Raw genomic sequence first — 25063 nt, forward strand, 5'->3', positions numbered from 1 at the left:
GTGACTTGCCACTCGCAGTAATGGCCGCCCGGGTACAGTCGTACTGTACGAGCTGCTGATGTGAGTCTCCCGCGGGGGCTGATTCTCATGCTTTTTTTTTGCCCTTGGCCCCTCCGTCTTTGTGTGCGTGTTTAGTCCGCCGTTGATAAAAACAGCTAAAATGGCATGTTCTTTTTTATTCTACGATAACCCTATGAATGCTCATTTAATCCGTACAAAATTAAAACCCTGAAATTAGAACATGCATTTATTATTGTGTAGTGCAGGGGTCACCAACGCGGTGCCCGCGGGCACCAGGTAGCCCGTAAGGACCAGATGAGTAGCCCGCTGGCCTGTTCTAAAAATAGCTCAAACAGCAGCACTTACCAGTGAGCTGCCTCTATTTTTTAAATTTTATTTATTTACTAGCAAGCTGGTCTCGCTTTGCTCGGCATTTTTAATTCTAAGAGAGACAAAACTCAAATAGAATTTGAAAATCCAAGAAAATATTTTAAAGACTTGGTCTTCACTTGTTTAAATAAATTCATTTATTTTTTTACTTTGCTTCTTATAACTTTCAAAAAGACAATTTTTGAGAAAAAATACAACCTTAAAAATGATTTTAGGATTTTTAAACACATATACCTATGCAATGCCAGGCTTCCCACTAACTGACAAAGAAACAGATAACAGATTTGGTGTCCAGTTCAAAGTGTGACATGATTTATTTAAAAATTTGAAAGTTGACTTCTGAATTTTACATGAGTTATTATTTGTACAAACATTGCGCAAAGCAATTCATGATTTGTTAAAAAATGTTAGTGGCTAGCTAGTTAAAATGGGATATTGTGATTTCACAAGACTGTCTTAGAAGTGATCATTTGAAAATGTTCAATTTGAAAAATGTGCACTTAGAGAAAATATTTTAAAAAAGTGTTGCATATTGATATTTATCTGTTTCTATATATATTTATTGTGAGAAATCATTAAGATGATCAGTGTTTCCACAAAGATAAAAATCATTAATTATTAATAATAACATAGAGTTAAAGGTAAATTGAGCAAATTGGCTATTTCTGGCAATTCATTTAAGTGTGTATCAAACTGGTAGCCCTTCGCATTAATCAGTACCCAAGAAGTAGCTCTTGGTTTCAAAAAAGTTGGTGACCCCTGGTGTAGTGACTCTACAGCAGTGGTTCTTAACCTGGGTTCGATCGAACCCTAGGCATACTTGAGACCTCCGAATTCGGGAGATTTCACTGAAATTCAAGTATTTCGTGTATGTATGTATGTATAAAAGAAATACTTGAATTCCAGTGTTCATTTTTTTTACACATATAACACTCCTCTCTACTCATTGTTGTATTTGAAAGTGCAATGCTTTGCAGCCAGTAGCACAGCCTTTGAAGGAGCATAGGTATGGGCAGTGTAATATTCTGGGTTGGAGTCAATAACCAGGCGTCTCTTTACTTCATACTTCAGAACCGACTCCCACGCTTGCCGTCAGGGTGCGCAATACAACGTAAACCGTTGGCCAACCAAAAAGTAACCACAGAACACTATACCCAACATTCACCAGGAGATGGCAACAAACAACTTCGATCACTCTATTACAGGCAGCATCTGTGACATTTAATTTGCAGGAAAGGAGTGAGTTTAGGGTTGAATTGTCCATCCTCGTTCTATTCTGTCATTCGTCGTCGCCATGACTGTGTCTTCTTCGTCGCCTTCTTGTTGTGTGCGCAGTTGTGCACTCGCCAAAAGCCGTAGATGTTAAAACGTGACTGGGCCGCCACGCTGTTTATATGGAGAAAAAGCGGACGTGACGACAGGCTGTCCTCACTCAGGTCCGCACGGACCTGGAGGGGGCGTGCCTTAAGTCCGGCTGGAAATCGGGAGAAATTCGGGAGAATGGTTGATTTTCAGGAGAGGCACTGAAATTCGGGAATCTCCCGGAAAATTCGGGAGGGTTGGCAAGTATGACCCTAGGGGTTCGGTGAGTCGGCCTCAGGGGATCGACGGAGCCGCCGCCGCGGAGGTCAAGCCACACCCGATTCATCGTGTAAATAAAAACTTCTCCCTATCGGCTTTATGGATACGGCAACAGCAGAAGTCAGACTGATTTGCAGGTGTGTAATTTGTTGCGAGTTCATGCACTGTTGGTTTTGTTCTTTGAACAAGGTGATGTTAATGCACGATTCATTTTGCGCACCAGTAAAAAAAAACATAACTGTCTTGAATTTGAAAATAAAAAACATTTTATTTTTCACTAAAGAAGGGTTCGGTGAATGCGCATATGAACCTGGTGGGGTTCGGTACCTCCAACAAGGTTAAGAACCACTGATCTACAGTTAAAACAATGAAGTTATAACGGTAATCATTAGGGACTTTTTTCCCCATAATACTAAACCGCTATTAGGTTTAGAATATAATCTAAAAAATAAATAAAACAATGCATCCAAATTACTGTATTTTTCGGATTATAAATCGCAGTTTTTTTCATAGTTTTTTGTGTGAAATTATTAACACATTACCGTAAAATATCAAATAATATTATTTATTTCATTCACGTAAGAGACTAGACGTATATCAGCACACACACACACACACACACACACACACACACACACACACACACACACACACACACACACACACACACACACACACACACACACACACACACACACACACACACACACACACACACACACACACACACACACACACACACACACGCGTCAACCAATAAAAATTTGGCGGGGGCGGGTCATGTGTGCGAAAAAAAAGATGCTACCTGCTACTACTTCCGTACTTATGAAAATTGATCATTTCAACATTGGCGGTAACTTATAAAAACTGAGATTAGCGATTAGGAGTGACAGATTGTTTGGTAAACGTATAGCATGTTCTATATGTTATAGTTATTTGAATGACTCTTACCATAATATGTTACGTTAACATACCAGGCACGTTCTCAGGTGGTTATTTATGCCTCATATAACGTACTATATATATATATATATAACGTATTCAGCCTGTTGTTCACTATTCTTTATTTATTTTAAATTGCCTTTCAAATGTCTATTCTTGGTGTTGGCTTTTATCAAATAAATTTCCCCCAAAAATGCGATTTATACTCCAGTGCGACTTAAATGTTTTTTTCCTTCTTTATTATGCATTTTTGGCCGGTGCGATTTATAATCCGAAAAATATGGTAGTATAATTACTAAGACTGTGTATATTCACGACACAGCTTCATTCCAGTACCCACAATCCTTTAAAATTAAAGATGTCCGATAATGGCTTTTTTGCCGATATTCCGATATTAACCAACTCTTAATTACCGATTCTGATATCAACCGATACCGATATATACAGTCGTGGAATTAACACATTATTGTGCCTAATTTTGTTGTGATGCCCCGCTGGATGCATTAAACAATGTAACAAGGTTTTCCAAAACAAATCAACTCAAGTTATGGAAAAAAATGCCAACATGGCACTGCCATATTTATTATTGAAGTCACAAAGTGCATTATTTTTTTTTAACATGCCTCAAAACAGTAGCTTGGAATTTTGGGACATGCTCTCTCTGAGGTTGAGGTGGGCGGGGTTTTGTTTAGGGTCGGGTGTATATTGTAGCGTCCCGGAAGAGTTAGTGCTGCAAGGGTTTCTGGGTATTTGTTCTGTTGTGTTTATGTTGTGTTACGGTGCGGATGTTCTCCCGAAATGTGTTTGTCATTCTTGTTTGGTGTGGGTTCACAGTGTGGCGCATAATTGTAACAGTGTTAAAGTTGTTTATACGGCCACCCTCAGTGTGACCTGTATGGCTGTTGACCAAGTATGCATTGCATTCACTTGTGTGTGTGAAAAGCCGTAGACATTATGTGATTGTGCCGGCACGCAAAGGAAATACCTTTAAGGTTTATTGGCGCTCTGTACTTCTCCCTACGTCCGTGTACACAGCGGCGTTTTAAAAAGTCATACATTTTAATTTTTGAAACTGATACCGATGATTTTGAAACCGATACCAATAATTTCCTATATTACATTTTAAAGCATTTATCGGTGAGCTTCAAGAGGTAATCACCTGAAATGGTTTTCACTTCACAGGTGTGCTTGAAGCTCATCGAGAGAATGCCAAGAGTGTGCGAAAAAGTAATCAGAGCAAAGGGTTGGCTATTTTGAAGAAACTAGAATATAAAACACGTTTTCAGTTATTTAATCTTTTTTTTAGTTAAGTACATAACTCCACATGTGTTCATTCATAGTTTTGATGCCTTCAGTGACAATCTACAATGTAAATAGTCATGAAAATAAAGAAAACACATTGAATGAGAAGGTGTGTCCAAACTTTTGGCCTGTACTGTATAAAAAAAAAAAAAAAAAAATATATATATATATATATATATATATATATATATATATATATATATATATATATATATATATATATATATATATATATATATATATATATATATATATATATATATATATATATATATATATATATAAATATAAATGTTATTTTACATGCAGTCGGTCTTTGACCGAATTCCTTTTAGCATAATGCGGCCTCCAAGTCAAAAAGTTTGGACACCCCTTCGATATACAGTACATGCAGTGATACTGTAGCCAACATTAGCTTGGAAAGTTGCTATTATTGGTTAACAAACGTACGGGCGTAGTTTATCAACGGCTGAAAGACGGAAACGAGAGATTATTTTTGCCCGTCTTGTTTGAAAGACGTTCTACGCAGCAAGACAAAAACTTTAATTTACGGACAGAAAGGCAGAGTGCTCATTATAATTACAGATGTCCGATAATATCTGCAGTCCGATATAATCGGCCGATAAATGCTTTAAAATGTAATATCGGAAATTATCGGTATCGGTTTCAAAATTATCGGTATCGGTTTCAAAAAGTAAAATGTATGACTTTTTAAAACGCCGCTGTGTACACGGACGTAGGGAGAAGTACAGAGCGCCAATAAACCTTAAAGACACTGCCTTTGCGTGCCGGCCCAGTCACATAATATCTACGGCTTTTCACACACACAAGTGAACGCAACGCATGCTTGGTCAACAGCCATACAGGTCACACTGAGGGTGGCCGTATAAACAACTATAACACTGTTACAAATATGCGCCACACTGTGAACCCACACCAAACAAGAATGACAAACACATTTCGGGAGAACATCCGCACCGTAACACAACATAAACACAACAGAACAAATACCCAGAACCCCTTGCAGCACTAAATCTTCCGGGTTGCTACAATATACACCCCCGCTAAGGGTTTGCTCACTCTTATATCATGAGTGATGTCTGCTGGCACACGCATGGTGTGACAACAACTGGATTTTACAATGTGGACATGTCTCTTAATATGGTGTGTTTATGGTTGTGTGTTTGTGTGTGTGTATGTGTGAGTGAGTGAGTGGAGGGGGGTGGGGGGTGGGGGGGATTTTCTTCAGGACAGAAATCCAATCACAGAATAGATTAGAGGCGACCCATCTGCTTCCACACGCCGGCTCTGCTGTGGTCATCGGCTTGTTTGTTTTGGTGTTTGCGTCCATTCATTACAATGTTTATTCCTCACAAAATGATGACTATTTGATCAGTTCATTGAGAAATCCAGATAAGTAGTCACATTACAGAAAAATATCACTATTATCGTATTTTCCGGACTATAAGGCGCACTCAAAGGCCTACTGAAAGCCACTACTACCGACCACGCAGTCTGATAGTTTATATATCAATGATGGAATCTTAACATTGCAACACATGCCAATACGGCCGGGTTAACTTATAAAGTGACATTTTAAATTTCCCGGGAAATATCCGGTTGAAAACGTCTCGGTATGATGACGTTTGCGCGTAACGTCATGGTGTGAACGGAAGTATTGGGACACCATTGTGTCCCAATACAAAAAGCTCTGTTTTCATCGCAAAATTCCACAGTATTCTGGACATCTGTGTTGGTGAATCTTTTGCAATTTGTTTAATGAACAATGGAGACTGCAAAGAAGAAAGCTGTAGGTGGGATCGGTGTATTAGCGGCTGGCTGCAGAAACACAACCAGGAGGACTTTGAGTTGGATAGCAGACGCGCTATCCGACGCTAGCCGCCGACCGCATCGATGATCGGGTGAAGTCCTTCGTCGCGCCGTCGATCGCTGGAACGCAGGTGAGCACGGGTGTTGATGAGCAGATGAGGGCTGGCGTAGGTGGAGAGCTGATGTTTTTAGCATAGCTCTGTCGAGGTCCCGTAGCTAAGTTAGCTTCAATGGCGTCGTTAGCAACAGCATTGCTAGGCTTCGCCAGGCGGCACAGCATTAACCGTGTAGTTACATGTCCATGGTTTAATAGTATTGTTGATCTTCTGTCTATCCTTCCAGTCAGGGGTTTATTGCTTTTGTTTCTATCTGCAGTTAAGCACGATGCTATCACGTTAGCTCCGTAGCTAAAGTGTTTCACCGATGTATTGTCGTGGAGATAAAAGTCACTGTGAATGTCCATTTCGTGTTCTCGACTCTCATTTTCAAGAGGATATAGTATCTGAGGTGGTTTAAAATACAAATCTGTGATCCACAATAGAAAAAGGAGAAAGTGTGGAATCAAATGAGCCAGCTTGTACCTAAGTTACGGTCAGAGCGAAAAAAGATACGTCCTGCACTGCACTCTAATCCTTCACTCTCACGTTCCTCATCCACAAATCTTTCATCCTGGCTCAAATGAATGGGGTAATCGTCGCTTTCTCGGTCCGAATCGCTCTCGCTGCTGGTGTAAACAATGTGCAAATGTGAGGAGCCCTTCAACCTGCGACGTCACGCTACTTCCGGTACAGGCAAGGCTTTTTTATCAGCGACCAAAAGTTGCAAACTTTATCGTCGTTGTTCTCTACTAAATCCTTTCAGCAAAAATATGGCAATATCGCGAAATGATCAAGTATGACACATAGAATGGATCTGCTATCCCCGTTTAAATAAGAAAATTTCATTTCAGTAGGCCTTTAAAATCCTTTTTTCCCCCTCAAAACTCGACAGTGCGCCTTATAACCCGGTGCGCCTAATGCACGGAATAATTCTGGTTGTGCTTACCGACCTCGGAGCTATTATATTTGGTACATGGGGAAATGATAAGTGTGACCTAGTAGATAATAACAAGTACCAATGATTGTCACACACACACTAGGTGTGGCGAAATCACTCTCGACATTTGACCCATCACCCTTGATCACCCCCTGGGAGGTGAGGGGAGCAGTGAGCAGCAGCGGTGGCCGCGCCCGGGAATCATTTTTGGTGATTTTTTTTGTAAGATAAAAAAACAATCGTTAAATATCTGTGTGGAGGGGGGCGTGGCCTGCGGGCCTGCCACGGCACGGGGTGTTGCCAGGACCAATCCGATCCACTTTATTTATATAGCACATTTAAACAAGAAACATTTTTCCAAAGTGCTGCACCTGGACCGGCATCAAAGACAGCGACAGGTGCGTGGATGGCCCAGGTGGGCCTTGTTATCTAATCACCTGTCGCCTTCATTAGCAGCAGCCGGAATGAGACGAGTAGTTGGAGTTGCAGGTGCTGCTGAGCGGACGCCGGAGAGAAAGACAGTTTGCTGGAAAGCAAAAGACTTTGCACTATTCGATGAAAATAAAACAGTGTTATACCCGGAATTCCTGGCTCTCCTGGCAGTGTGTGGTGGTCTGAAGAACCCACGAGACGGCAACCTCTACAATCTGCTTGTCACCTTTTATTTATGATCTTAAAGCAAGTTATACATACAAAAATCTAATAATAAAATGCTTATGCCTTTCGATTAATCATGATTAATCACAGGTTATTACCCAAATGCATAACGTTAAAGTACCAATGATAGTCACACACACACTAGGTGTGGCGAAATTATTCTCTGCATTTGACCCATCACCCTTGATCACCCCCTGGGAGGTGAAGGGAGCAGTGAGCAGCAGCAGTGGCCGCGCCCAGGAATCATTTTTTGGTGATTCAACCCCCAATTCCAACCCTTGATGCTAAGTGCCAAGCAGGGAGGTAATGGGTCCCATTTTTATAGTCTTTGGTATGACTCGGTCGGGGTTTGAACTCACAACCAAACGATCTCAGGGCGGACACTCTAACCACTTAGCCACTGAGTAAATTCATGTAAATTAATTTTAAAAAAGCGGCCCTCTGAAAGCAGCCATTACTGCAATGTGGCCCTCAGTGAAAATGAGTTTGACACCCCTGAATTAAGCGTAAAATGAATAGGTTTTATATAAAAAATAAAACTTTCTGTCAGCTGTCTTTAACTTCATGAAATAATCCAGTGTTTTCAAACTTTGGCACGTGGTGCACCCCCAAAAAAATCACCTAATTAAATATTCAAACATAGTGTTACTGTTCAAATTGTGTGTAATGTTACAGTGGCCAAAGATATTAAATATACTTGTTTAAAAAAAAATGTTGCCCTGTTTTTAATGACTATTTATTTAGGCCATACATGCCAACCCTCCCGAATTTTTCCGGGAGACTCCCGAGTTTCAGTGCCTCTCCCGAAAATCTCCCGGGACAACCATTCTCCCGAATTTGTCCCGATTTCCAGCCGGACTTAAAGTGGTGTTTTGTGTGTATATGTGTAAATAAATGAACACTGAAATTCAAGTATTTATTTTATTTATATTGTGTATATATAATAAAAAAAAATAAAAAATAAAAATAAAAATAAATATATATATATATATATATATATATATATATATATATATATATATATATATATATATATATATATATATATATATATATATATATACATACATAGCTAGAATTAACTGAAAGTTATGTATTTATTTTATTTGTATATATATATATATATATATATATATATATATATATATATATATATATATATATATATATATATATATATATATATATATATACACACTACTGTTCAAAAGTCTGGGGTCACATTGAAATGTCCTTATTTTTGAAGGAAAAGCACTGTACTTTTCAATGAAGATAACGTTAAACTAGTCTTAACTTTAAAGAAATACACTCTATACATTGCTAATGTGGTAAATGACTATTCTAGCTGCAAATGTCTGGTTTTTGGTGCAATATCTACATAGGTGTATAGAGGCCCATTTCCAGCAACTATCACTCCAGTGTTCTAATGGTACAATGTGTTTGCTCATTGGCTCAGAAGGCTAATTGATGATTAGAAAACCCTTGTGCAATCATGTTCACACATCTGAAAACAGTTTAGCTCGTTACAGAAGCTACAAAACTGACCTTCCTTTGAGCAGATTGAGTTTCTGGAGCATCACATTTGTGGGGTCAATTAAACGCTCAAAATGGCCAGAAAAAAATAACTTTCCTCTGAAACTCGACAGTCTATTCTTGTTCTTAGAAATGAAGGCTATTCCACAAAATTGTTTGGGTGACCCCAAACTTTTGAACGGTAGTGTATATATATATATGTATATATATATATATATATATATATATATATATATATATATATATATATATATATATATATATATATATATATATATATATATATATATACATACTGTATATAAGAAATACTTGAATTCCAGTGAATTCTAGCTGTAAATATACTCTACTATATTTTAATGTTATGTTGGTACCTGGGTACTCAAGTGTTTTCTGAGGTGGTTCTTGCGGACACAAATATGAGAACCACGGAAATAATCGAAGGCACAAATATTCATTTCTAAGAACAAGTTGTAGACACGTGAGTTCCCGCGTCACGATGTTTACGGCAACACACGCTCGCTCCTCAATGGCGGCAAGCGTCTTGTTAACAGTCAACATCAGGATGGGCCGCCGGCTCATACGGGTCGCACAGCGTCCACGCCGCTACGTGTCGTGCTCCGTCGTAAAAATCAACGGGTGAAGGAACACGCCAACACCAAACAAGCCCGCACGCCGCACGGTCCGGTAGATGGAACTTACTGGAGATCATCATTTGACAAATGCTCAATTAGTTTTGGCCATGTTTTTTTGTTTTTTTTACCCAATCTTGCTTGCATGTGCCAAAGTCATATCTTAACGATGAATAGAAATACAACTCCAACTAGATGAGGCAATTCCTGAAGGAATTGCGTGTGAATGCTCCAATGCTGAAGTCGAACTGAAATGCTGACAAAATGTAATATGAATATAAGAATATTAGAATTTCCAGGAAAAAAAAGGAATTTGGTTTGGAACTTGGGAAAGTGCTAGTTGGATGAGTGGAATGTGTTGATGTTGGAATGGTTTGAATCGGTTGAAAACTGTGCAAATTGTGGACATTTTTAATTGATAAATGGTATTCTGGAATTTTGGGAAAACCGGGAATTTTTCCAGTTCAAAAAACAACTTCGTTTTTTTTGTCTTGGTTAAGAGGAATGTTTGGACGGTGGAACGTTTGAAGTGAGTTGAAAAATGTGGAAGGAGTAGTTGCCAGAAAAAAGGGTCAAAAAAGGGTTTGGAAAAAAGGGAAATCTGTGAATTCCTGGAATTTTTTTTAACTTCAAAAAATAGTAGTTTGAATGTCCAGGATGAGTGGAATATGTTGATGTTGGAATGGTTTGAATCGGTTGAAAACTGTGCGAATTGTGGAAGTTTAAAAAAATGGACAATTCATTTTGAATGGGGAAAATGTCCCTGAAAACTTGGAATTCTTGGAAATCTGGGATTTTTTTTTAAAATTGTTCAAGGAATGCACATAATTTTGAACAGGCAAATATTTTGGAGTTGGAACGGTTTGAAACGGATGAAAAATGTGGGAATTGTGAAACTTTGAAAAATGTTCCCTTCATTTCAATGGGAATTTCTGGAAAAGCGGGAATTTTTTGGGAAAATGTTAAAAGACTTTAATGTTCTGAATGAGTTTGGTGTTGGAATTTTTCAATTGGGTCTACAAATGTTGAATGGTAACATTTTTAATTGAGAAATAGTTTTAAGGAATTCCTGAAATTTCGGGAAAACCGGGAATTTTTTCAGTTAAAAAAACAACTTTGTTTTTCGTCCTGATTAAGAGGAATGTTTAGACGGTGGAACGGTTGAAGTGGGTTGAAAAATGTGGAAGGAGTAGTTGCCAAAATAAAGGGTCAAAAGAGGTTTGAAAAAAAGGGTAATCTGTGAATTCATGGAATTTTTTTGAACTTGGAAAAATAATAGTTTGATTGTCCAAGATGAGTGGAATATGTTGATGTTGGAATGGTTTGAATGGGTTGAAAATGGTGCGAATTGGGGACATTTATAAAATGGCCAATTCATTTTGTCCCTAAAAACTGGAATTCTTGGAAAATCCATGAATTTTTTTTTAATTGTTGAAGGAGAGCAAAAGGCTGAATAGTTTGGAGTTGGAACGGTTTGAATCGCATGGAAAATGTGGGAATTGTGGAACTTTGAAAAATGTCCCGTTTATTTCAATGGGAATTTTTTGGGAAAATGTTAAAAGACTTTAATGTTCTGAATGAGTTTGGTGTTGGAATTTTTCAATTGGGTCTTCAAATGTTGAATGGTAACATTTTTAATTGAAAAATGGTATTAAGGAATTACTGGAATTTCGGGAAAACCGGGAATTATCCCAGTTCAAAAAACAACTTCGTTTTTTGTCCTGATTAAGAGGAATGTTTTGACGGTGGTACGGTTGAAGTGGGTTGAAAAATGTGGAAGTAGTTGCCAAAAAAAGGGTCAAAAGAGGTTTGGAAAAAAGGGAAATCTGTGAATTCCTGGAATTTTTTTTAAACTTGGAAAAATGATAGTTTGAATATCCAGGATGAGTGGAATATGTTGAAGGTAGAATGGTTTGAATAGGTTGATAAATGTGTGAATGGAGAAAGTTTGAAAAATGGCCAATTCATTTTGAATGGGAAAAATGTCCCGGAAAACCTGGAATTCTGGGAAATTCAGGATTTTTTTTAAAATGTTGGATGAGAGCACACAATTTTGAACAGGCTGAATATTTTGGAGTTGAAACGGGTTGAACCGAATGAAAAATGTGGGGATTGTGGAACTTTGACAAATGTTTGATTCGTTTCAATGGGAATTTAGGGAAAATCTGGAATTTTTTTTAGAAAATGTTAAAAGACTTTAATGTTCTGAATGAGTTGGTGTTGGAATTTTTCAATTGGGTCTACAAATGTTGAATGGTAACATTTTTAATTGAGAAATGGTTTTAAGGAATTCGTGAAATTTCGGGAAAACCGGGAATTTTTTCAGTTCAAAAAACAACTTTGTTTTTCGTCCTGATTAAGAGGAATGTTTAGACGGTGGAACCGTTGAAGTGGGTTGAAAAATGTGGAAGGAGTAGTTGCCAAAATAAAGGGTCAAAATAGGTTTGAAAAAAAGGGTAATCTGTGAATGCCTGGAATTTTTTTGAACTTGAAAAAATGGTACTTTGAATGTCCAGGATGAGTGGAATATGTTGATGTTGGAATGGTTTGAATCGGTTGAAAACTGTGCGAATTGTGGAAGTTTATAAAATGGACAATTCATTTTGAACGGGGAAAATGTCCCTGAAAACTAAGCATTCTTGGAAATCCGGGAATTTTTTTTTTATTTTTGAAGGAGAGCACACAATTAAAATTTTGAACAGCTGAATATTTTGGAGTTGGAACAGTTTGAATCGGATGAAAAATTTAGGAATTGTGGAACTTTGAAAAATGTCCCATTCATTTCAATGGGAATTTCATGGAAATTTGGGAAAAGCGGGAATTTTTTGGAAGATGTTAAAATTCTTGAATGTTATGAATGAGTTGAAATGGTTGGTGTTGAAATTGCTCAAATGGGTCTAGAATTGTTGAAGTAGTCCATCCATCCATCCATTTTCTACTGCTTGTCCCTTTTGGGGTCACGGGGGGTGCTGGGGCCTATCTCAGCTGCATTTGGGCGGAAGGCGGGGTACACCCTGGACAAGTCGCCACCTCATCACAGGGCCAAATGTTGAAGTAGTAACATTTTCAATTGAGAAATGTTATTAAAGAATTCCTAGAAATTCGGGAAAACCGGGAATTTTTCCGGTTCATAAAACAACTTTGTTTTTTGTCCTGATTAAGAGGAATGTTTTGACGGTGGAACGGTTGAAGTGGGTTGAAAAATGTGGAAGGAGTAGTTGCCAGAAAAAAGGGTCCAAAAAGGGTTGGAAAAAAAGGGAAATCTGTGAATTCTTGGAATTTTTTTTAACTTAATAAAATGATAGTTTGAATTTCCAGGATGAGTGGAATATGTTGAAGGTGGAATGGTTTGAATTGGTTAAAAACTGTGCAATTTATGGAAGTTTAAAAAATGGACAATTAATTTTGAACGGGGAAAATGTCCCTGAAAACTAAGAATTCTTGGAAATCCGGGAATGTTTTTTAAAGTTTTGAAGGAGAGCACACAATTTTGAACAGGCTGAATATTTTGGAGTTGGAAAAGTTTGAATCGGAAGAAAAATGTAGGAATTGTGGAACTTTGAAAAATGTCCCTTTCATTTCAATGGGAATTTCATGGAAATTTGGGAATTTCGGGAAAAGCGGGAATTTTTTGGAAAATGTTAAAAGACTTGAATATTCTGAATGAGTTGAAATGGTTGGTGTTGAAATTTTTCAAATGGGTCTAGAAATGTTAAAGTAGTAACATTTTCAATTGAGAAATGGTATTAAGGAATTCCTAGAATTTCGGGAAAACCGGGAATTTTTCTGTTTTTTTCCCCCTGATTAAGAGGAATGTTTGGACGGTGGAACGGTTGAAGTTGGTTGAAAAATGTGGAAGGAGTAGTCGCCAGAAAAAAGGGTCAAAAAAGGGTTTTAAAAAAAGGGAAATCTGAGATTTCCTGGAATTTTTTTTTAATTTGGAAAAATTATAGTTTGATGTGTTGAAGGTGTAATGGTTTGAATTGTTTGAAAAATGTGGAAATGGTTAAAGTTTGAAAAATATCCCGGATGAAAAATGTGTGAATTGTAGAACTTTGAAAAAATTCCCATTCATTTCAATGGGAATTTCACGGAAATTTGGGAATTTCGGGGAAATATTAAAAGACTTGAATGTTCTGAATGAGTTGAAATGGTTGGTGTTGAAATTGTTCAAATGGGTTTACAAATGTTAAAGTAGTAACATTTTCAATTGAGAAATGGTATTAAGGAATTCCTAGAATTTTGGGAAAACCGGGAATTTTTCTGGTTCATGAAACAACTTCATTTTTTCCCCCTGATTAAGAGGAATGTTTGCACGGTGGAACGGTTGAAGTTGGTTGAAAAATGTGGAAGGAGTAGTCGCCAGAAAAAAGGGTCAAAAAAGGCTTTTAAAAAAAGGGAAATCTGAGATTTCCTGGAATTTTTTTTTAATTTGGAAAAATGATAACTTGATGTGTTGAAGGTGTAATGGTTTGAATTGTTTGAAAAATGTGGAAATGGTTAAAGTTTGAAAAATGTCCCGGATGAAAAATGTGTGAATTGTAGAACTTTGAAAAAATTCCCATTCATTCAATGGGAATTTCACGGAAATTTGGGAATTTCGGGAAAATATTAAAAGACTTGAATGTTCTGAATGAGTTGAAATGGTTGGTGTGGAAATTGTTCAAATGGGTCTAGAAATGTTAAAGTAGTAACATTTTCAATTGAGAAATGGTATTAAGGAATTCCTAGAATTTCGGGAAAACCGGGAATTTTTCTGGTTCATAAAACAACTTCGGGTTTTTTTCCCTGATTAAGAGGAATGTTTGGACGGTGGAACGGTTGAAGTTGGTTGAAAAATGTGGAAGGAGTAGTCGCCAGAAAAAAGGGTCAAAAAAGGGTTTTAAAAAAAGGGAAATCTGACATTTCCCGGAATTTTTTTTTAATTTGGAAAAATGATAGTTTGATGTGTTGAAGGTGTAATGGTTTGAATTGTTTGAAAAATGTGGAAATGGATAAAGTTTGAAAAATGTCCCGGATGAAAAATGTGTGAATTGTAGAACTTTGAAAAAATTCCCATTCATTTCAATGGGAATTTCACGGAAATTTGGGAATTTTGGGAAAATATTAAAAGACTTGAATGTTCTGAATGAGTTGAAATGGTTGGTGTTGGAATTTTTCAAATGGGTTTACAAATGTAGAAGTAGTAACATTTTTAATTGAGAAATGGTATTCTGGAATTTTGGGAAAACCGGGAATTTTTCCGGTTCAAAAAACAACTTTTTTTTTTGTCTTGAGTAAGAGGAATGTTTTGACGGTGGAATGGTTGAAGTGGGTTGAAAAATGTGGAAGGAGTAGTCGCCAGAAAAAAGGATCAACAAAGGGTTTGGGAAAAAAATGGAATTCCGGGAATTTTTTTGAACTTGGTAAAATGATGGTTTGAATTTCCAGGATGAGTGGAATATGTTGAAGTTAAAATGGTTTGAATAGGTTGATAAATGTGTAAATGGTGAACGTTTGAAAAATGGCCAATTCATTTTGAATGGGAAAAATGTCCTGGAAAACCTAGAATTCTGGGGAATCTGGGAATTTTTGGAATTTGTCTAGGGTAAGCCCGCGATTAGGCTGAACAGTTTTGAAGTTGGAACGGTTTGAATCGGGTAAAAACTGTGCAAATTTCCATCCATTCATCCATCTTCTTCCGCTTATCCGAGGTCGGGTCGCGGGGGCAGCAGCCTAAGCAGGGAAGCCCAGACTTTCCTCTCCCCAGCCACTTCGTCCAGCCCTTCCCACCTCATCTGGCTCCTCTCCATGTGGAGGTGCAAGTTTGTGGAAGTTTAAAAAATGGACAATTCATTTCGAATGGGGAAAATTTCCCTGAAAACTGGGAATTCTTTGAAATCCGGGAATTTTTTTTTTTTAATTGTTGAAGGAGAGCACACAATTTTGAACAGGCTGAATATTTTGGAGTTGGAACGGTTTGAATCGGATGAAAAATGTAGGAATTGTGGAACTTTGAAAACTGTCCCATTCATTTCAATGGGCATTTCATGGAAAGTTGGGGATTTCGGGAAAAGTGAGAATTTTGGGGAACATTTTTAAAAGACTTGAATGTTATGAATGAGTTGAAATGGTTGGTGTTGGAATTTTTAAAATGGGTCTAGAAATATTTAAGTAGAAACATGTCCAATTGAGAAATGGTATTAAGGAATTCCTGGAATTTCGATTAAGAGAAATGTTTTGATGGTGGAACAGTTGAAGTGGGTTAAAAAATGTGGAAGGAGTAGTCGCCAGAAAAAAAGGGTAAAAAAAGGGTTTTAAAAAAAGGGAAATCTGAGATTTCCTGGAATTTTTTTTTATTTGGAAAAATGATAGTTTGATGTGTTGAAGGTGTAATGGTTTGAATTGTTTGAAAAAAGTGGAAATGCTTAAAGTTTGAAAAATGTCCCGGATGAAAAATGTGTGAATTGTAGAACTTTGAAAAAATTCCCATTCTTTTCAATGGGAATTTCACGGAAATTTGGGAATTTCGGGAAAATATTAAAAGACTTGAATGTTCTGAATGAGTTGAAATGGTTGGTGTTGGAATTTTTCAAATGGGTTTACAAATGTAGAAGTAGTAACATTTTTAATTGAGAAATGGTATTCTGGAATTTTGGGAAAACCGGGAATTTTTCCAGTTCAAAAAACAACTTTTTTGTTGTTGTCTTGAGTAAGAGGAATGTTTTGACGGTGGAATGGTTGAAGTGGGTGGAAAAATGTGGAAGGAGTAGTCGCCAGAAAAAAGGATCAACAAAGGGTTTGGGAAAAAAAGGGAATTCCTGGAATTTTTTTGAACTTGGTAAAATGATGGTTTGAATTTCCAGGATGAGTGGAATATGTTGAAGTTAAAATGGTTTGAATAGGTTGATAAATGTGTAAATGGTGAACGTTTGAAAAATGGCCAATTCATTTTGAATGGGAAAAATGTCCTGGAAAACCTAGAATTCTGGGGAATCTGGGAATTTTTGGAATTTGTCTAGGGTAAGCCCACGATTAGGCTGAACAGTTTTGAAGTTGGAACGGTTTGAATCGGGTAAAAACTGTGCAAATTTCCATCCATTCATTCATCTTCTTCCGCTTATCCGAGGTCGGGTCGCGGGCGCAGCAGCCTAAGCAGGGAAGCCCAGACTTTCCTCTCCCCAGCCACTTCGTCCAGCCCTTCCCACCTCATCTGGCTCCTCTCCATGTGGAGGTGCAAGTTTGTGGAAGTTTAAAAAATGGACAATTCATTTTGAATGGGGAAAATTTCCCTGAAAACTGGGAATTCTTTGAAATCCGGGAATTTTTTTTTTTTAATTGTTGAAGGAGAGCACACAATTTTGAACAGGCTGAATATTTTGGAGTTGGAACGGTTTGAATCGGATGAAAAATGTAGGAATTGTGGAACTTTGAAAACTGTCCCATTCATTTCAATGGGAATTTCATGGAAAGTTGGGGATTTCGGGAAAAGTGAGAATTTTGGGGAACATTTTTAAAAGACTTGAATGTTATGAATGAGTTGAAATGGTTGGTGTTGGAATTTTTAAAATGGGTCTAGAAATATTTAAGTAGAAACATGTCCAATTGAGAAATGGTATTAAGGAATTCCTGGAATTTCGATTAAGAGAAATGTTTTGATGGTGGAACAGTTGAAGTGGGTTAAAAAATGTGGAAGGAGTTGTCGCCAGAAAAAAAGGGTAAAAAAAGGGTTTTAAAAAAAGGGAAATCTGAGATTTCCTGGAATTTTTTTTTAATTTGGAAAAATGATAGTTTGATGTGTTGAAGGTGTAATGGTTTGAATTGTTTGAAAAAAGTGGAAATGCTTAAAGTTTGAAAAATGTCCCGGATGAAAAATGTGTGAATTGTAGAACTTTGAAAAAATTCCCATTCATTTCAATGGGAATTTCACGAAAATTTGGGAATTTCGGGAAAATATCAAAAGACTTGAATGTTCTGAATGAGTTGAAATGGCTGGTGTTGGAATTTTTCAAATGGGTTTAGAAATGTAGAAGTAGTAACATTTTTAATTGAGAAATGGTATTCTGGAATTTTGGGAAAACCGGGAATTTTTCCAGTTCAAAAAACAACTTTTTTGTTGTTGTTTTGTTAGAAATATTTAAGTAGAAACATGTCCAATTGAGAAATGGTATTAAGGAATTCCTGGAATTTCGGGAAAACCGGGATTTTTTCCAGTTCAAAAACAACTTTGTTTTTCGTCCTGATTAAGAGAAATGTTTTGATGGTGGAACAGTTGAAGTGGGTTAAAAAATGTGGAAGGAGTAGTCGCCAGAAAAAAAGGGTAAAAAAAGGGTTTGGAAAAAAAGGGAAATCTGTGAATTCCTGGAATTTTTTGCAACGTGGAAAAATGATAGTTTGAATGTCCAGGATGAGCAGAATGTGTTGAAGGTGTAATGGTTTGAATTGTTGAAAAATGTGGAAATGGTTCAAGTTTGAAAAATGTCCCGGAAAACCTGGAATTCTGGGAAATCTGGGAATTTGTCAGGGGAAAGACCACGATTCCCAAATAGGCTGAACAGTTTGAAGTTGGAACAGTTTGAATCGGGTGAAAAATGTGGAAGGTAGAGCGCGCCAAAATCTGGGGAAGTTGAAGAATAAATAGATGCATTTTGGTGTAGAAAAGCATACAATTAAGTAACATACAGAGGGCATTATAGTCTTTCATGAAAACAGGAGTTCAGAACACTCCGTATTCTTAACCATTTTTTGATACTGTCGCCTGTCTTTGTCCCAAATCCTATTTTGTCATTGAGAGCATAAACATACAATTGCTTTCAAAGTTGATGAGATCAAGGCAAAGGCCAGCATGATTCATCAATGGTTGGCATTTTCAAAGTCCGCCAGGAAACAATTGACTTGGTGCAAAAACGACAAGCGTGGAAGACAGAAGTTGGTATTGATCAAGCAAAGCGTGTGTTGACATTTGGATGTCTCCGTAATCCCTCTTCATGTCTGCCATCCAGGCCACGCCCCTCCCTGGATGTAGGGCCCCGACCATTTGTTGGGGGCCCCCCCACTTTGTGTGAAGGAGCACATGATGAATGTCAATATACCTCATATACCATTTTACCGCAAATGTACTGTAGATGTTGCCCTCTAGTCCAGGGGTCACCAACGCGGTGCCCGCGGGCACCAGGTAGCCCGTAAGGACCAGATGAGTAGCCCGCTGGCCTGTTCTAAAAATAGCTCAAATAGCAGCACTTACCAGTGAGCTGCCTCTTTTTTTTAAATTGTATTTATTTACTAGCAAGCTGGTCTCGCTTTGCCCGACATTTTTGATTCTAAGAGAGACAAAACTCAAATAGAATTTGAAAATCCAAGAAAATATTTTAAAGACTTGGTCTTCGCTTGTTTAAATAAATTCATTATTTTTTTTACTTTGCTTCTTGTAACTTTCAGAAAGACAATTTTAGAGAAAAAATTCAACCTTAAAAATGATTTTAGGATTTTTAAACACATATACCTTTTTACCTTTTGAATTCCTTCCTCTTCTTTCCTGACAATTTAAATCAATGTTCAAGTAAATTTATTTTTTTTTATTGTAAAGAATAACAAATACATTTTAATTTAATTCTTCATTTTAGCTTCTGTTTTTTCGACGAATAATATTTCTTCAAACTTATTATGATTAAAATTCAAAAAAATTATTCTGGCAAATCTAGAAAATCTGTAGAATCAAATTTAAATCTTATTTCAAGGTCTTTTTAATTTCTTTTAAAATTTTTGTTCTGGAAAATCTAGAAGAAATAATGATTTGTCTTTGTTAGAAATACAGCTTGGTCCAATTTGTTATATATTCTAACAAAGTGTAGATTGGATTTTAACCTATTTAAAACATGCCATCAAAATTCTAAAATTAATCTTAATCAGGAAAAATTACTAATGATGTTCCACAAATTCTTTTTTTTAAGTTTTTCTCTTCTTTTTTTCGGTTGAATTTTGAATTTTAAAGAGTCGAAATTGAAGATAAACTATGTTTCAAAATGTAATTGTCATTTTTTTCGTGTTTTCTTCTCTTTTAAACCGTTCAATTAAGTGTAAATATCATTAATTATTAATAATAACATAGAGTTAAAGGTAAATTGAGCAAATTGGCTATTTCTGGCAATTTATTTAAGTGTGTATCAAACTGGTAGCCCTTCGCATTAATCAGTACCCAAGAAGTAGCTCTTGGTTTCAAAAAGGTTGGTGACCCCTGCTCTAGTGGGTTCCGCGGACCACCACACACTGCCATGATTTCAGGGTGCAACACTGTTTTGTTTTCATAAATGTTGAGAGGCTTTTGCTTTCCAGCAAAATGTCTTTTTCTTAGTCCGTGTCTCTCTCTCTCTCTGGCTCCCACTCCAACTCCAACTACTTGTCTCGTTCCGGCTGCTGCTAATAAAGGCATACTTGCCAACCCTCCCGTTTTTAGCGGGAGAATCCCGGCATTCAGCGCCTCTCCCGACAACCTCCCCGGCAGAGATTTTCTCCCGACAAACTCCCGGTATCCAGCCGGAGCTGGAGGCCACGCCCCCTCCAGCTCAATGCGGACCTGAGAGGGGACAGCCGTTCTCACGTCCGCTTTCCCAGCAGCTTGCCTGCCCAATGACGTCACAACATCTACGGCTTTTAGAGAGTAGAGTGCACAACAAGGAGAGAGAGTTCTTGGTTTCTTATGTGGGTTTATTGTTAGGCAGTTTCATTAACGTCCTCCCAGTGCGGTAACAACACACAACAACAGCAGTCACGTTTAGTCTACCGTAAAGCAGTTCGTCTGCCGTAAACAGCAATGTTGTGACACTCTTAAACAGGACAATACTGCCACCTACTGGATAGCCTGCAGAACACTGAAATTCAAGTATGTCTTTTATTTATATGTATAATAAAATAAAAAAATATAAAAAAATATATATATAGCTAGAATTTACTGAAAGTCAAGTATTTCATACATACATATATATATATATATATATATATATATATATATATATATATATATATATATATATATATATATATATATATATATATATATATATATATATATATATATATATGAAATACTTTATTTGGTGAATTCTAGCTGTAAATATACTCTCCTCTTAACCACGCCCTTAGCCACGCCCCCCCCCGACCACGCCCCCCCCCCCCCACCTCCCGATATTGGAGGTCTTAAGGTTGGCAAGTATGAATAAAGGCGAAAGGTGATTAGATAACAAGGCACAGCCGGGCAATCTACTCACCTGTCGCTGCCTTCGAGGTCGGTCCTTGCACACCCCGTTCTGCGGCAGGCCCGCAGGCCACGCCCCCCTCCACATGTACAAAACTCAAAAGCAGTGAAGTTGGCACGTTGTGTAAATGGTAAATAAAAACAGAATACAATGGTTTGCAAATCATTTTCAACCTATATTCAATTGAATAAATGGTAAATGGATCGTACTTGTATAGCGCTTTTCTACCTTTTTAAGGAACTCAAAGCGCTTTGACACTATTTTCCACATTCACCCATTCACACACACACATTCACACACTGATGGCGGGAGCTGCCATGCACGGCGCTAAGCAGTCCCATCAGGAGCATGGGTGAAGTGTCTTGCTCAAGGACACAGAATAGACTGCAAAGACAAGATATTTAACATTCGAACTGATAAACGTTGTTATTTTTTGCAAATATTAGCTCATTTGGAATTTGATGCCCGCAACATGTTTCAAAAAAGCTGGCACAAGTGGCAAAAAAGACTGAGAAAGTTGAGGACTGCTCACCAAACACTTATTTGGGACATCCCACAGGTGAACAGGCTAATTGGGAACAGGTGGGTGCCATGATTGGGTATAAAAGCAGCTTCCGTGAAATGCTCAGTCATTCACAAACAAGGACGGGGCGAGGGTCACCACTTTGTCAACAAATGCCTGAGCAAATTGTTTAAGAACAACATTTCTCAACCAGCTATTGCAAGGAATTCAGGGATTTCACCATCTACGCTCCGTAATATCATCAAAAAGTTCAGAGAATCTGCAGAAATCACTGCACGTAAGCGATGATATTACAGACCTTCGATACCTCAGGCGGTACTGCATCAAAAAGCGACATCGGTGTGTAAAGGATATCACCAAATGGGCTCAGGAACACTTCAGAAAACCACTGTCAGTAACTACAGTTGGTCGCTACATCTGCAAGTGCAAGTTAAAACTCTACTAGGCAAAGCGCAAGCCATTTATCAACAACACCCAGAAACACCTCCGGCTAAATGGACTGATGCAAGGCGGGAAAAGTGTTCTGTGGTCTGACGAGTCCACATTTCAAATTGTTTTTGGAAACTGTGGACGTCGTGTCCTCCGGAACTGGCCAACTTCACTGGTTTTGGGTTTTGTATTCCAGGCCCCTTCCTGCTCTGTCTGTACCACTTACTATATAATGGCAACTTTCCCCAGGAACAAATAAAAAGGTATGTCAATCAATCAATGTTTATTTATATAGCCCTAAATCACAAGTGTCTCAAAGGGCTGTACAAGCCACAACGACATCCTCTGTACAGAGCCCACATGTGTGGAGGTTGCCCTCCTGGGGGTTCTTCAGACCACCAAGCACTGACATGAGAGTCCGTTTCAGGGTCACAACATTGTTTTATTTTTCAATAAGTCTCTCAGTTGCTTTCCAGCGATTGTCTTTTTCTCTTTCTCTTTCGCTCTCGCTCGCGCTCCGGCTCCAACCCCGTCTCTCCTCCCGGCTGCTGCTTATAACAGAGCGACGGGTGATTAGATAACAAGGCCCAGGTGGGCCATCTACGCACCTGTCGCTGATTTCGAGGCCGGTCCTAGCACACCCCGCTTCGCTGCAGGCCCGCAGGCCACGCCCCCCTCCACAGTATGTTCAATTAGTTGTTTTGCACAAAAAAAGTATTATTCAACACATTCTGTTAAAGAATTAGTTCTCGTACAAAACATGCATGAAGAAGTATATAAATCATTTCACATGAGTAAAAATTTTTTTTGGGTCATTTGGTTTTTGCCTCATCCCTCACTTCAAACGCACTACCGACCTGATAAGTCCGAAAGAGAAAGAGATGATACAGTATTGTTGTCTGAGCACACTGCAGTTAATCCTGGATAGTCCCACTCCTTAATGCTTTGTCAAACGCAGGATTCTCACAGGAATGAGGCACGAATACAACCTTACCTACTGTTTGTTTACTGCCGTCTCGGCTGCCACATGCAGGGATTCGGACTAGCGTATTCCCGACTCGTGCACTCAATCCAAACATGACACCACCCCCAGAAGTGTGAACAATAAAGGGGGGCGTGATGCATGGAGAATAGAATAGAGTAGTCAGTGTGCAGCTTACTATACATTTTTACTATCCACTAGAACTGTATCATCACACAGACATTATTGTCTCAATATCTGGCAACACAAGTGAGGAGCAAGATATTTGGGTCTTGCCTATAATGAAGTATAATAGGGGTAGCGTCCTTGGCAGCACTCGTGCAGCCCCGGACGTGCAGAAGTGCAGTTCATTGAATTCCAACATAGTGTGACATTATGAAGCAGAGCATCGTGCCCATTGAGAACCTGTGGGGAGTCCTTCAGCAGAATGAATGAATGAATGAATGAATGAATTAAATATTGAATGAATGAATGAATGAATGAAAGAAGGAAAGACAGAATGAATTATTTAATTAATTATTGAATGAATGAATGAAACCATTAATTACTGAATGAATGGATGAAATATTGAATGAATGAATGAATGAATGCAAGAAGGAAAGACAGAATGAATGATTTTATTTAATTATTGAATGAATGAATGAATGAAACCATTAATTACTGAATGAATGAATGAATGAATGAATGAATGAATGAAACCATTAATTACTGAATGGATTAATGAAATAATTAATGAAACAATGGAATAAGGAAACAAGGAATAAAGTAATGAATGGATTATTTTAGATAATGAAAGAAGGAATGAAGGTAAGAATGAATGAATTAATTAATTAATAAAAGATGGATAGAAGGCATGAAGGTAATAATAAATGAATGAATAAATGAAAGAATGAATGAATGAATACATTAAATTAATAAATAAAAGAAGGAATGAAGGTAATAATGGATTAATTACTTAATTAATTAATAAAAGAAGAATAGAAGGAAGGAAGGTAAGAACAAATGAATGAATAAATAAATGAAGGTTATAAGGAAGGGAAGTCGGAAGAAAGGAAGAAAGAAGGGAAGGTAAGAAGGAATGGAGGAAGCAAGGAATGAGGATAAGGAAGGAATGACTGAATGAATGAATGAATGAATTAATTAATGAAAGTAGGAATGAATGAATTAATACATTAATTTATTAATGAAAGAAGGAATAAAGGTGAGAACGAATGAAGGAATTAATGAATTAATAAAATAAGGATAGAAGGAACGAAGGTAAGAATGAATGAATGAATGAATAAATGAAGGTAATAAGGAAGGAAAGGGAGGAGGAGAGAAGGGAAGAAAAGGAAGGGCGGAAACAAGGAATGAGGATAAGGAATGAATGAATGAATTAATTAATTAATGAAAGAAGGAATAAAGGTAAGCATGAATGAAGAATGAATGAATTAATAAAATAAGGATAGAAGGAATGAAGGTAAGAATGAATGAATGAATAAATGAAGGTTATAAGGAAGGAAAGACGAAAGGGAGGAGGAGAGAAGGGAAGATAAGAAGGAAGGGAGGAAGCAAGGAATGAGGATAAGGAATGAAAGAATGAATGAATGAATGAATTAATGAAAGAAGCAATTAATTAATTAATACATTAAGTTAATAATGAAAGAAGGAATAAAGGTAAGAATGAATGAATGAATGAATGAAGGAATGAATGAATTAATAAAATAAGGGTAGAAGGAATGAAGGTAAGAATGAGTGAATGAATAAATGAAGGTAATAAGGAAGGAAAGACGAAAGGGAGGAGGAGAGAAGGGAAGATAAGGAAGGGAACAAGTAAGGAATGAGGATAAGGAATGAATGAATGAATTAATTAATTAATTAATGAAAGAAGGAATGAAGGTAAGAATAAATGAATCAATTAATTGATTACTGAAAGAAGAATATAAGGAATGAAGGTAAGAATTAATTAATGAATGAATTAATGAAAGAAGGATAGAAGAAATCAAGGTAAGAATGG

The 25063-nt window shown here is 37.4% G+C and overlaps 1 protein-coding gene across 1 annotated transcript in view; it reads left to right on the top strand.

Annotated features, from left to right (window-relative positions):
* slc4a4a (solute carrier family 4 member 4a) overlaps positions 1–25063 on the top strand; it is a 191087-nt gene that overhangs the window by 52271 nt on the left and 113753 nt on the right. The window lies entirely within an intron of this gene.

Source organism: Entelurus aequoreus, linkage group LG17 (genome assembly GCF_033978785.1).
Source record: "Entelurus aequoreus isolate RoL-2023_Sb linkage group LG17, RoL_Eaeq_v1.1, whole genome shotgun sequence".
In the NCBI taxonomy this organism is placed as follows: Eukaryota; Metazoa; Chordata; class Actinopteri; order Syngnathiformes; family Syngnathidae; genus Entelurus; species Entelurus aequoreus.